Source organism: Pelodiscus sinensis, chromosome 4 (genome assembly GCF_052426305.1).
Source record: "Pelodiscus sinensis isolate ZL-2025 chromosome 4, ASM5242630v1, whole genome shotgun sequence".
In the NCBI taxonomy this organism is placed as follows: domain Eukaryota; kingdom Metazoa; phylum Chordata; order Testudines; family Trionychidae; genus Pelodiscus; species Pelodiscus sinensis.
This window is the reverse complement of record NC_143055.1, coordinates 100,794,956-100,808,873: the sequence shown is the minus strand read 5'-3', so window position 1 is coordinate 100,808,873 and position 13,918 is coordinate 100,794,956.

The window sequence follows — 13,918 nt, the reverse complement described above, 5'->3', positions numbered from 1 at the left end:
GAGACACAGCCTACTTCTTGGTTACATCCTGCTGTGTGAAAAACAGCCCACTGATTTCACAGTGTCCCAGCCTCCCAAGGAAGTAAAATGTGAAGCTAAAACAAAGAAATGTTTGTTTTGCCATTTAGTACTTCTTTGTGCTGGATAAAGATGACTTCCTGCATTTTTAAAAGGTTTAATTACACTTATTTTTTTCACATCAGAGGTATCTGTCAGATTCCCCCTTTTCTTTTTCTTGCTAGAAGGACTTGTTGGTATCTTTGGAAGACCTAAATATTGATGTCACATGTGGTTGTAACTTGAGCTGCATCTAATAGAATTTCACTTTGACAAAAACCTGCACAAATCAGATCATGGAGCACTTGGCAGAATTGCTTGAGGGGCTGTACACTGAATTTGCTTCAATCCCATTTCTCCACTTTCCCAAGTAATCAATGGCAAAAATATATTTTAGGAAATATCGATCTGAGCATGATAAATATGCCATTGTTCAATTTTCGTTTTGTACATTATTGCTGCTTGACAGACCTACCTCATTACTATTAATCACAGCTCAGTCAGTAAAACATCACGGTAAGTGAATTATTAAGAAAGGGATAGAAAATAAGACCTAGAATATCTTACTGCCCCTGTATAAAACTATGGTACGCCCACATCTTGAATACTGTGTACAGATGTGCTCTCTTCACCTCAAAAAAGATATTTTGGCCTTGGAAAGGGTTCAGAAAAGGGCAACTAAAATGTGTGCCCAGAACTCCAGTTGAGGCCTAATCAGCACAAGTAGAGGGGAAGAATTACTTCTTGTTTCTTACTTACATTATTCCTGCTAATACACCCCATAATGGTGTATCATGCTCAGATCATTTTGAATTGTAACCCTGTCCTCTAACATATTTGCACCCCTCCCAGTATGGTATCAGTCTCAAATTTTGTAAGTGTACTCTATGCCATTGCCTTATAATTGATGAAAATATTTAACAGAGCCAGACCCAGAACTGATCCCTGCAAAGCCCTTCCAGCACGACTATGAACCATTGATAACTACTCTCTGGGGTTATGTCTACACTTGCCCCCTAGTTCGGACTAAGGAGGCAAATGAAGCATACCTAAGTTGCTAATGAAGCACAGGATTTAAATATCTCGCGCTTGATTAGCATATTTGCGGCCGGTCGCCATTTTAAAATGCCGGTCGCCCGATTTAACTTGCCGTGTGTAGACACGGTAGTCTGATCCAAAACCCTTCTCTTGAATTAACTGTTACTCCTCGTGCAAGTTAAATCGGGCGACCAGCATTTTAAAATGGCGACCAGCCGTGAATATGCTAATCAAGTGCGATATATTTAAATCCCGCACTTCATTAGCTACTTTTGTATGCTTCATTTGCCTCCCTAGTCCGAACTAGGGGGCAAGTGTAGACATACCCTTGGAATGGTTATCCAACCAGTTATGCATCCACCTAATAGTAACTCCATCTTGGTTGTAGTTCCCTAGTTTGTTAATGAGGTCATGTATCAAAAGCCTTACTAAAGCCTATACCACATCTACTATTTCCCCCACCCCCATCCACAAAGCTTGTTACCCTGTCAAAGAAAGCTATCAGTTTGGTTTGACATGATTTGTTCTTGACAAATCCATACTGACTATTTCTTATTTTATCTTCTAGATGTTTGCAAATTGATTCCTTAATTATTTGTTCTATTATTTCTCCTGGTGTTGATGTTAAGCTGACTCATCTGTAATTCCCTGGGTTGTGTTTATTTCCCTTTTTTATGGACATGATATATTCCCTTTTCCAGTGTTCTGGAATATCTCTTGTATTCCAAGATTTTTCAAAGATGATTCAAATGTCTCTTCAGTCAGCTCCTTAAGCATTCTAGGATGCATTTCATTAAGTCGTGGTGATTTGAAGACATCTAACTTGTCTATGTAATTTTTGACTTGTTTTTCCCCTATTTTAGCTTCTGATCCTACCTCATTTTCTCTTGCTTTCACTATGTTAGGTGACTAATCACCACCAACTTTCTTGTGAAAACTGAAACATAGTAGTCACTGTGCACTTCGGCCATTTCCGCATTTTCTGTTATTATTTTCCCATTTTCTTTGAGTAACAACCCTGCCCTGTCCTTAGTCTTCCTCTTTCTTCTTGTAGAATGTTTTCTTGTTGCTCTTTATGCCCTGGTCTACACTGGGGAGTTATTTCAAAATAACTCACCTTATTTCAAAATAACAAGCGGAACATCAACACTACCAAACCCGTTATTTCAAAATAAGGGGCTGGTTATTTCAAAATAACAACTCCTGCTTTTCTTAGGGAATAAGCTTATTTCCAAATACTTATTTTGGGAGATATTATTTCAAAATAAGTTATTTCAAAATAATTTCCTAGTGTAGACATGCCCTATGTCTCTAGTTAGTCTAATCTCAAGTTGTGCCTCGGTCTTTCTAATTTTGCCCTAACATTCTTGTATTATTTATTTATATTCATCCTTTGTAATTTGACCTTTTTTCCATTTTTTGTAGGACTCTTTTTTGATTTTTAGATCATTGAAGATCTTCAGGTTAAGCCTGGTAGGTATCTTGCCATACATCCTGTCTTTCATACCTAGCTGAATAGTTTTCCCTTGCACCCTTAATAATGAAAAACTGGCAGCTATCTTCAGTTGTTTTTCCTCTTAGACTTGCTTCCCATGAGATCTTACCTACTCAGAGTTTGCTAAAATCTGCCTTCTTGAAATCCATTGTCTTTATTGTGCTCTTCTCCCTCCTACCATTCCTTAAAATCGTGAACTCTACCATTTCATGATCACTTTCATCCAAGATGTCTTCCTCTTTTACATTCTCAACCAGTTCCACCCTATTTCTCAAAATCATATAGGCTGTGTCTACACTGGGCCACTTATTCCGGAAAATCAGCCGCTTTTCCGGAATAAGCTGCGAGCTGTCTACACTGGCCCTTGAATTTCCGGAAAAGCAATGATGCTCTACTGTACAAAATCAGCCGCTATTCCGGAAAAACTATTCTGCTCCCGCTCGGGCATAAGTCCTTATTCCGGAACACTGTTCCGGAAAAGGGCCAGTGTAGACAGCCCAGTAGTCTTTTCCGGAAAAAAGCCCTGATCGCGAAAATGGCGATCGGGGCTCTTTTCCGGAAAAGCGCGTCTACATTGGCCACAGACGCTTTTCCGGAAAAAGGGCTTTTCCGGAAAAGCAGCCTGCCAATGTAGATGCTCCTTTTCTGGAAAAACTGAAAACGGAATAGTATTCCGTTTTAAGCATTTCCGGAAATTCATGCCAGTGTAGACACAGCCATATTGAATAGCCTCTCCCCTGGTAGTTTTCTCCACCTTCCAAAATAAAAAAATTGTCTCCAATACAATACACCCAATATATAAGAGCTGCCATAGGGCCTATATTTGTGGTGTTCTGTGGTGTCTGTATACCCGCGTAGCACTAATGGCCATAAATAGCCATTCACTGTTGCTCCGAGGACTAGTGGTCTTTCAGCACTAGAACATGCTGTATTTTCTCCCCTCACACTTTACCTACTCAATTCAAGAAATTTTATACAGTAAAATCTGGTCTTGATTTTCTCACAGGTAAAAATTATACCAGCTTTATTAATCTTAAAAGATTTTCTAGTGTGGCTCTTATAAAAGTTGCTTTTTGTTTGTTTCACCCCCAAGGACAGGCCTTTCTTGTTATGCCAGTAGTCCCATGGTTGAAGTGTTGCATATGCTTTTTTGTCATCTAAAAGGTTGCCTGTGCAATTTTTGGACACCAGTGTTTTTGAATGTGAAACCAGTTTTCGAGGATACTATTGAAATATCTGCCCCACAGCATGGCTCATTACATTATATTTTGTAGCACAGAGTCCTAACTAGTTGAATTTGGGGCTTCTGGGTGAGGCTTCCGATACAATAACTTTTGCTCTGATCTGTATCAATTTTAAAGTGTAGAAAATAGACTACATAACATTTTAACTTTGAAGTTTGATCTGTATTGCTAGGCACTGACCTCTAATTGAGGTTGGTGGAAAGAAATGATTAACTAGCACAGCCATCTAATCATGCCATCGCTGATAGTCAAGAACATATCATAAAGCTGTACTATGGAAATGGAATGACATTCCAAAGATCAGGGGGACATGCACATGTTTACAATAGCTGACATTCTGCTATCCCACTGTTGGGCATGCAGCATCTCTTTCCTTATCTTATCTGCACAGGTGGCAGGTATCTTAGGCAGGGGAAGGCAATGCCATCTATGCTCTATTGGAATCTCCTATGCTTCTTTCTCCAGCCTACTCTTGCATAGAAGATTCCACCAATCTCAGAGACTGAGGCAGGCAGGCTGGGGAACTGCACTGTGCCTCCAGTCCTCCCAGCACTAGGACAGCTGTCCCGGCTAGAGGGAGGGAGGCCTTTCTGTAGGAGTCCAACAGGCATGGCATGGGGAGGCTGAGGCCGTGCGTCTCGGCTCTCATTTCCCCAAGTTGTAGGGTCACCCACCACCCTTGCTTGTCAGTCCTAAAATATGCTACCATTGTTGAATGCAATCTAATCAGAGAAAGTATAATCTGCAATGCTACTTTTCCAACAAGTGGATCTAAGAACCTATGACTATAAGAATCATTTGGATAAATTGTTCAATGGCTGTGGGATTTGCTTGTGGGTTAAACATTTCTGTTGAACTGGTTGGTTCTTCTCAGTGTTATTCTCTTTTTCAGTAGACTTTACATTTTTGTCTACATTGCCCCTTTATTTCTATGTGAAATTGGCTATTCTTACCTAGATAGCCACTACCCTAATATCCATGGTTTGTTTGGAAGGCTCTTGGTTACTTCTTGTCCAACCACTATTTTGCTTTATGAATCACAGTTGCTAAGATGTGTGCTGTAAGAACACATGCAGATTTAAGAGGTAGACATAAGTTGGGTCACTGTTACCACAGTGAGGATAAGCTGTGAAATAATGCTTTGGCCCACCAACATCCCTGTCACTACCTTAGTCAATCCTTTGCAAGGAAAGGACTGATTGGTCAAAAAAGACAGTTACCTGTTGTATAATGGGTGTTCTTTGAGATGTGTTGCTCATGTCCATTCCAGATTGGGGTGTGTGTGTGTGTGTGCTCGGCAGTATCCGTAGGGGCGCAGTTCTGGAAAGTTGGAAAGTTCTGGAAAGTCTGCTGGAGTGGTGCCCCCATGGCTCAATTCTAATGCTTCTGAGGGTGCTGAGAGAGTTGGCTGATGTGATTGCAGAGCCATTATCATTGAAAACTCATGGTGATCATGGAAGATCCTGGACAATTAGAAAAAGTCAAATGTAGTACCCATCAGTGTTCCCTCAAATTTTTTCCATCATGAGCAGAATAAATTTTATGATGTGCACCAACGCATGTGCAGATATGCACCACCAGTAAAACACATGCTACTATCTGTGGGTGCTCTGCTAATTAGCTGGGCAGCATTTTAATGTCTCCTCAGTGGTTGTCCATGTACTTAGTTTACAGGGAACACAGGTCTGCCCATCTTTTAAAAAGGGAAGAAAGAGAATCTATGGAACTACAGACCAGTTAGCCTTACCTCAGGCCCTGGAAAAATTATGGAGCAGATCCTCTGTCAGAAATTCATTTTGAAACACCTGGAAGAGAGGAAAGTGATCAGGAACAGTCAACAATGACTCACCTGATTGCCTTCTATGATGATATAACTGGCTCTGAGGATATGGGCAAAGTGGTGGACATGGTATAACTTGACTTTAGCAAAGTTTTTGATATAATTTCTCATAGTATTCTTGCCGGCAAGTTAAAGAAGTATGGCTTGGATGAATGGACCACAATGTGGATAGAAAGCTGGTTGGATGATCGGGTTCAGCAGGTGGTGATCAACAGCTCAATGTCTAGTTGGCAGCCAAGTATTAAGCAGAGTGCCCCAGGGGTTGATCCTAGGGCCAGTTTTGTTCAATATTTTAATTACTGTAATGATCTGGATGAGGGGATGGATTGCATCCTTAGCAAGTTTGCAGATGACACTAAGATGGGGAGATGTGAATACGCTGAAGGACAGGGATAGAGTACAGCGTGAACAGGACAAATTGGAGGATTGGGCCAAAAGAAATCTGATGATGTTCAAGAAGGACAAGTGCAGACTCCTGCACTTCGGATGGAAAAATTGCACTTAGGATGAAAGAATCCCATGCACTCTGCAATCTGGGGACCTACTGGTTAAGCATGAGACCTGCAAAAAAGGACTGGGGATTACAGTGGACAAGAAGTTGGATATGAGTCAACAGTGTGCCCTTCCTTACAAGAATGGGCTGCATTAGTAGAAGTATTGCCAGCAGATCGAGGGAACTGATTATTCCCTTTTACTCAGCACCGGTGAGGTCACATCTGGAGTATTGTGTCCAATATTGCCCCTATAGAAAGGATGTGGACAAATTGGAGCGAGTCCAGTGGAGGGCAATGAAAATGATTAGGGGGCTGAGACATATGCCTTCTGGGGAGATGTTGAAGAAAGTGGTCTTATAGCAGCCTTCAACTACCAGAAGGGGAATTACAAAGAGGATCGATCCAGGCTATTCTCAGTGGTGGCAGCTGACAGAACAAGGAGCAGTGGTCTCAAGTTGCAGGAGGGGAGGACTAGGTTGGATATAAGGAAAAACTATTTCACTGGGGTGGGAGGTGATGCACTGGAATGGATTGCCTAATCTCCCATCCTTAGAGTTTTTTATGGGCAGGTTTGACAAAGCCCTGACTCCTGGCTAGAATGATATAATTGGGGTTGGTCCTGCTTTGAAAAGGGAGTTGGACTGGATGACTTCCTGAGGTCTCATCCAACCCTAATCTTCTATGAGCACCACCGGGGGAATGGTTACTGTCTTTTTCAGCTGATCCCTGGACTTGGAATATATTAAAACCAGCCATTGTTGAAGAAGTCATATATGAAATCTAATGCTGGACCATGTATGTGCATGTCACCCCATACCCCGACAGGCCCAAGTACACCGTGGCCATGATGCCCAATAGTGGTTTAGTGGTTTGACCTCTTTCATCCACACAGACTTGGGGGATTATCTCCTGCGAGGATTCAGGCACTTGAGGGGGATGAGCTGCTGAGGCCTCCAGCCTATCTGAAACTCCCAATGCTAAGCAGACAATTTGGGAGGGCCAAGTGAATCCCATAGCATCCAGGGATACCACAGGGATGGCCAGTGGGCTTGGGGCCACTGTGCAGTTGTTGGTGCCATCGATGTAGACAGTGCTGAGTCCCTGGGAGGCTGAGCCACTGAGAAAGAGCCTTACTCCATACTGGAACTATATCCAGAATGGTTGGCACCCAGTGACCAGGATATGCTGGAGCGTCAATTTTTCATGCAGCGATGCCCTCAGGAGAAGAGGTTGGAACAGGACACATGCCTCTTTAGGGACCTCTGTCACCAGTGGCACTTGGCAGATCTTCAGTGGGAACTTGGCAATCCATGTCTTGTGCTCCGAGAGTGGTATTGGGACAAGGATTGAATCTGGGAGGTATTGCAGGCCAATTTTCAGAGGGACTGTTTGGCATGTGATTATGCCCATTTCAGGGACCAGCAGAGCATCCCAAGGTTCCTGTCCTCCCACCAATCTTGGGAACTGTAATGTCAACCTGGTGATTAATGAAGTTAGTCCTGAGAGCCATAAACTTCCAAGAGTCTGTGCCAGATAACCAGCGAAACGCATCTCAGCTTCTGCTAGGGCCCAAGATCCAGTGGCTCCAAGGGGCTCTTCTGTGACTATCTAATCAAGTCTGAGGCATGTTGACTTCTTGTGGGTGATTTGTCCTTTGACATCCCCACAAAGGGAATCATGCTGCCAGAGTGAGGGAGGATGGAAGGATCCCAAGGGAGGCTTATCCTGAGGTCTAATCACCTACGGGACTGGTGTGGACAGCACTGAGAGTGACAGGATCTCCTGCACAGCCTGGAGAGCTTCACCTGTCGACAGCACTTGATGCTGTTAGAGGGCCTCCTTTGTATCTGGGCTTTCAGGCTCACACCAATGGGATCGGCTGCGCCACTCAGCATGAGCTCAGCCCAACTTCCTGAATGGGGAGATAAGCTGCCCAAAATGGGTCTTAGCTTGCCTCTGGCCCTGTTGGTCCCCTCATGGGCAGTGGGAGACTGACCCCTAACAGCCTTACTGGTTTTCCTGGCCAGAACTGCAGATGGGCATCAGTGCCAGCTCAAGGAAGGCACTAGTGGGGCACTGCTTACTGACATCATGGTGCTGAGTGACAAATTGGACCTGTGCTCTGGTGCCAGGGCGAGCTCTGACTCCATCAGTAGTGCTCTAAGCAGATCCGTCCCATCCATGGGATGGTTTGGTGTAGCTGCCCAAGGCCCTGGCGGGGGGTGGGTGCATGGTTGCCGTCTCAACCATCCTATGGACGGGATGGACTTGTGGCAGCAGCAGGAGTCACCTCTGGGTGCGCCGCTTCTTGCCACTGAGGAGAAGCTGGGCACAGCAGGACAGGAGAGGATGGCGGTGGAGCAGAGCAGACTGCCAGGCTACTTCAGCTCCCGCTGCCATGGAGAATGCGGGGGGGACTCCTGCTGCCACCTGGCCCCTGGTAATCCCCCTGGCTCACATTGCTTGGGTGAGAGGGGCCAGGGGACAGAGCAGGGTGGAGTTTGGGGGAAGGGGTGCTGGGGTGCTGGCGGGTTGATCCAGTAGCGCCAAGGAGCGGCGTTGCGGGACCAACCCAGCAGCGCCCCAGCGTCCCCAAGTCAGCCGCTGCTGAAATTGACCAAGAGCTGACTCCAGGAAGCCTGAGGCAGAGCAGCTCTGCCTCGGGCTTCCTGGAATCAGCCGCTGGTCAATTTCAGCAGCGGCTGAATCAAGATGCCTGGGGTGCTGCTGGGTTGGTCCCGCAGCCCCCAGGGGCAGCGCTTGGGGACCTACCCGGCAGTGCCCCAGCTGCTCTGCCTCCGGCTTCCCCGATTCAGCCGCTGGTCAGTTTTAGCAGCGGCTGAATAGGAGAAGCTGGGGGCAGAGCAGCTCCAATGGTCCGGCTGCGGAGCACTTCCGGGTTCCTGATGGTGCTGGACCATCAGGAGTGCCAGACCATCAGATGCCGGACCATTGGAGTTTTACTGTAGTTCCAAAAGTTGAAAGTGAAATTCTGAAAAAAAAAAAAAAATCTAAACATCTCAGAAAGTTAGAAACCTTGGGACACCAGATTGAGCCAGGAGCCAACACTCTTAAATTTAGCAGATTTAAACAGGTTTCTCCTGTACAACTTTATATAGTAGTAGGAGCTTAATATGTACATTATCCCTACGAAGTAAACTGGTGTTCCGACAGGACAAGTTTATCTCTTTTTCCGTTCCCATCAGATATTCTATATTTTTCTGTGCCTAGCTGTAGTATTAAAATCTTACATTTATTTTTAAATGCTAATAAAATTTAACAGCCAAATATTCCATATGTAGGGCATTGTACTTGGATATTTGTTGGAATTCAATTAAAAAAATTCAAGGTTGCACATTACCGGTTATAGATAAAAGAAGGAATATCCATCTATTACTCATAATAAACTCTCGATAATGCATTTAAGGATTAAGATTTCATGGGAGCAGTTAGTGATTAGATTAGTCGTATGTAACATGAGATTTTTAAAGAAGATAACTTGTCATCATTCAAACCTGTTTGGAATACACACAAGTAATTTGTTTATTGAAAAAACAACAACCCAGAACAGACTAAACTGAAGACCCTGACATCCTTTCCTTTTTTCTCCCCATCAGCAATAAACTTTCATAAGGATTGTAAAACTGGGCCCCTTACTGGATCAGGCAGAAACAAACTTGCATTTCAAGAACTAGAAGTAATTCTTTGTTGATAAGAGGAATGTGTTTGATGACTGTACAGGTCGTTTGCACTGATAATGTATGGCCTATTTTCTCCTTGTTATCAAGAAGAATTTCCACAGTTTTCAGGCTGTGGTCCCATAGAATGATTCAGTAAATTATCTTCTACACAGCTATTATTCTTGCACACGGCTTAAAATAGGTGTGTGTATCCTTTCTTGCTGTTTTCAGTGCCCTTCTGCAGGGATGGAGACTCTGGGGTCCAGCCTGGAAAGGCCATAAGTGCCCTCTGGGGGAAAAAAAGCCTCCACATACTGCAGCTCCATTTTTTTCCCTCCTCTGTTATGGCCTTCCACCATAAGCACTTGGCTTCTTCCTTGCTTTGGAGATGCTTAACCCCTGCTCCTGCCCAGGCCTCACCTCCACTTCTGTGCTGGCCCCCACCATTTCCCACCCGACTCCATCCCTTCCCAGCCAGTTCTGCCCATTCCTGAGCACATTCCATCCACACCCCTTTCCCTCCCTCCAATGCCTCTGGCATGCCACGGAACAGCTAATCACAGCAGGCAGCAGGCGCTGGGAGGAGTTGATTGACAGCAGCAGGCTGCCCGTGGGTACTAAGCATCTGCCGATTTTTTTTCTGAGTGTTCCAGCCCTGGCCCACCACAATCCACCACTATCTATTGCACCCACCTTTTATGAGGGGGACTCACCTGCAGTCTTTTACCCTCCCCTTATATCAGAGTAATCTTGTGTCCACATTCCCCTCCCTCACCTTGTAACATGGTGCACCACTCACTGCTAGAGCAACTCTCCTCCCAACTGTTCTGTGGATTAGCTTCCCACAATTGCATGACATCTCTCCGCCTCTCTCCAGGGGAACTGACAGCCCCCAGGATCCTGGCAACTTGGGGAGCTGGCTCTGTGCTCCCAGAAGGAGCAGGGCCACTGCTGGAACGGGTGGAGACCCAGGTAGCCATCCCTTAGCACTGCCCAGACCACAGTGTCCACCGTCCAGGAAAATACTTCCTGGAGTGCATGGCAGTTTCCTGAGAGGTGCCTGGAGTGTGCCATGTGGTGCTCTGACACCGATTTAAAGGGCGTGAGGACCTTTTAAATCATGAGGCCCAGGGCAATTGTCCCCATTGTCCTCCCCACCTGTTGGCACACTTGCCTCTCAGGGTTTACAGCCCCTATCTTGCACCATGAACTCCTGCTTCCTTTATATGAGTTGGCCCTCTAGCCAGGTCATTCAGCAGCTTCCCCTACCTACCAGTGTACTGAAGTCCCCTCTTAATAATGACCAGCTGACACCACTTTCCCAGTGCCTGGCAGGGGAACCCAGGCCTGCCATTGTGTCCACATTCTCTAAGCATCTGCTAGTCAGCAGCTAAATTCTGTTTCCTCTTAAGCTTTTCCTCTGTACCCTTTTCTTACCTTCTGGGTCTCCCAGAGGTGCCAGCCTTATATTTCCATCATCCCAGAGAGGCTATCGCCTATTTCCCAGTAACCAGTAGAGGCAGAAGCTCCCCCCCCAAAAGGGGGAAGGCCACCAGCACTCAAACTGTGTCCCCACCTTCCCAGGATACCCCTTCTTTACCCCTTACATGCAAAGGTATGTTTCTGTGGAGCTTTCTCTGGAACTTGTCAACACTGCTGTTGAATGGACTGTTAGGCTGTGTCTAGACTGGCCAGTTTTTCTGGAAAATCGGCCGCTTTTCCGGAAAAACTTGCCAGCTGTCTATACTCGCCTCTTGAATTTCCGCAAAAGCACTGACTTCCTACTGTAAGAAATCAGTGCTTTTTGCGGAAATACTATGCTGCTCCCGTTCGGGCAAAAGTCCCTTTTGCGCAAAATTTTTGCACAAAAGGGCCAGTGTAGACAGCTGAGATTTGTTTTGCGCAAAAGCGCATCTAGATTGGTCACAGACGCTTTTCTGCAAAAAGTGCTTTTGCGGAAAAGCGTCCATGCCAATCTAGATGCTCTGTTCCGAAAATGCTTTTAATAGAAAACTTTTCCGTTAAAAGCATTTCTGGAAAATCATGCCAATCTAGACGTAGCCTTAGTGCAGTGGTCCCCAACCTTTCAAGGTTGTCGGGCGCCAGGGGGCGGGGACACTTGCGCCCCGGGGGTGGCCCCCCCCCATAGCCGTGCGCCCGGGGCCGGCGCTCCCCCCGCCATGCGCCTGGGGCCGGCGCTCCCCCCGCCATGCGCCCGGTGCCAGGCCAGCCCCGAGCACCTGGCGGGCGCATGGAAATGCCCCCGCGGGCGCCATGGCGCCCGCGGGCACCGTATTGGGGACCACGGCCTTAGTGTATTATGATATGCTCCTTCAGTCTTCTGCCTCATAGAGGCCAGCCTGCACAGTTCAACCTATCAAACTGTAGGAGTAGCAGTAGAGACCACAGCACACGCTGGGTATTTCATTTAGTTTCACACTGTACAAATTGTAATTGGGAGTTATGGAAAGGAAACTCTCTTCTATCCCTTATATCAGTGTTTCTCAACTTTTTTTATAAAGAACCCCCCTTTCAAAAAAAATTACAAGTAACCCCTTTAAAAAAAAAATTATAAGTACACCCAGTACCTACAGTTTTCAGACACACACAATTTTTTTTTACCATTGCAACACATTTGTTTAAACAACTTAATCGTAGCTGGGCGGTCGATGAAATTTTTGGGTGTAAAAAGTACAAAAGTAATAAATCACTGTAAAACTTAAAACAAGAATTTAGTTTCCTCCAAATTTCAGTTGTGTTGATGTATCCCCCCAGACTTCTCTCGAGTACCCCTACGGGTACTCGTACTACTGGTTGAGAAACACTGCCCTATATAACCAGAGCCATCTGGTGGCTGTCAGGTGTATGTAACACCAGTACTGACTCAAACAAAAATACTGGAGCTGTTTGGAACATGGAATTTTTATCCCACAGGAAATTTTGAAATTAAAGTCCGTTCCAAAATAGAACTGAAGTTTGAAATATTAAAACATCTCAACAAAAACATTCTGAAAACTTTTGAATCAGAAATGTTGACATGAAAAACTTTGACATCATTAACTGAAACAAAACAAAGAAAAAACAGTTTCTTGCCATTTCAACCAGAAAGGACATTGTCTTAACAACTTGATTACAGGCAGTCCCCGGGTTACGTACAAGATAGGGACTGTAGGTTTGTTCTTAAGTTGAATCTGTATGTAAGTCGGAACTGGAGTCCAGATTCAGCCGCTGCTGAAACTGATCAGTTTCAACAGCGGCTGAATCTGGACGCCAGTTCTGACTTACATACAGATTCAACTTAAGAACCCCAGGCATCCCCAAGTCAGCTGCTGCTGAAACTGATCAGCGGCTGATTCCAGGAAGCCCGGGGCAGGGGCTTCCTGTAGTCAGCCACTGGTCAGTTTCAGCAGCGGCTGACTTGGGGACGCCTGGGGGAGAGCAGCTGGGGTGCTGCTGGGTTGGTCCAGTAGCGCCCAGAGCGGCGCTACGGGACCAACCGGCAGCGCCCCAGCTGCTGTACCACAGGCGTCCGGAGCAAAGCCGTGGAGCACGGGGGCAGCGGGACAGCCCAGACGCACCGTGGCTGTCCTGCTGCCCTCGGGCTCCGTGGCTTTGCTCTGCTTTGCTTCCCATCCCCCTGGTCTGCAGACCAGGGGGACGGGGAGCAAAGCGGTGGAACACGCTGGCAGCGGACAGCCCCTTCCGCTGCCCGCTGCCCGCGTGTTCCGCCACTTTGCTTCCTCTCCCTGGTCTGCTGGAGACCAGGGAGAGGGAGGGCCCCGTTCGTAACTGCGGATCCGACATAAGTCGGATCCGCGTAACTCGGGGACTGCCTGTACCTGCATCCTGCTTCAAAGACCTTTTCAGACCACACTTGAAAGAGAATCCTCTGAACTGTCATTCATGCTTAAATTCGACACTTTACACACTTAGGTTTAAACAAAGACATTAATTATCTTACCCATTACAAAGATAGATTCCCCAATTATCACCTCTGATATCATTAGCTCACAGACATTTACCTTCCCCCCATCCCCCTTCTGTTCTGAAATTGATTTGTCCTTTTCACG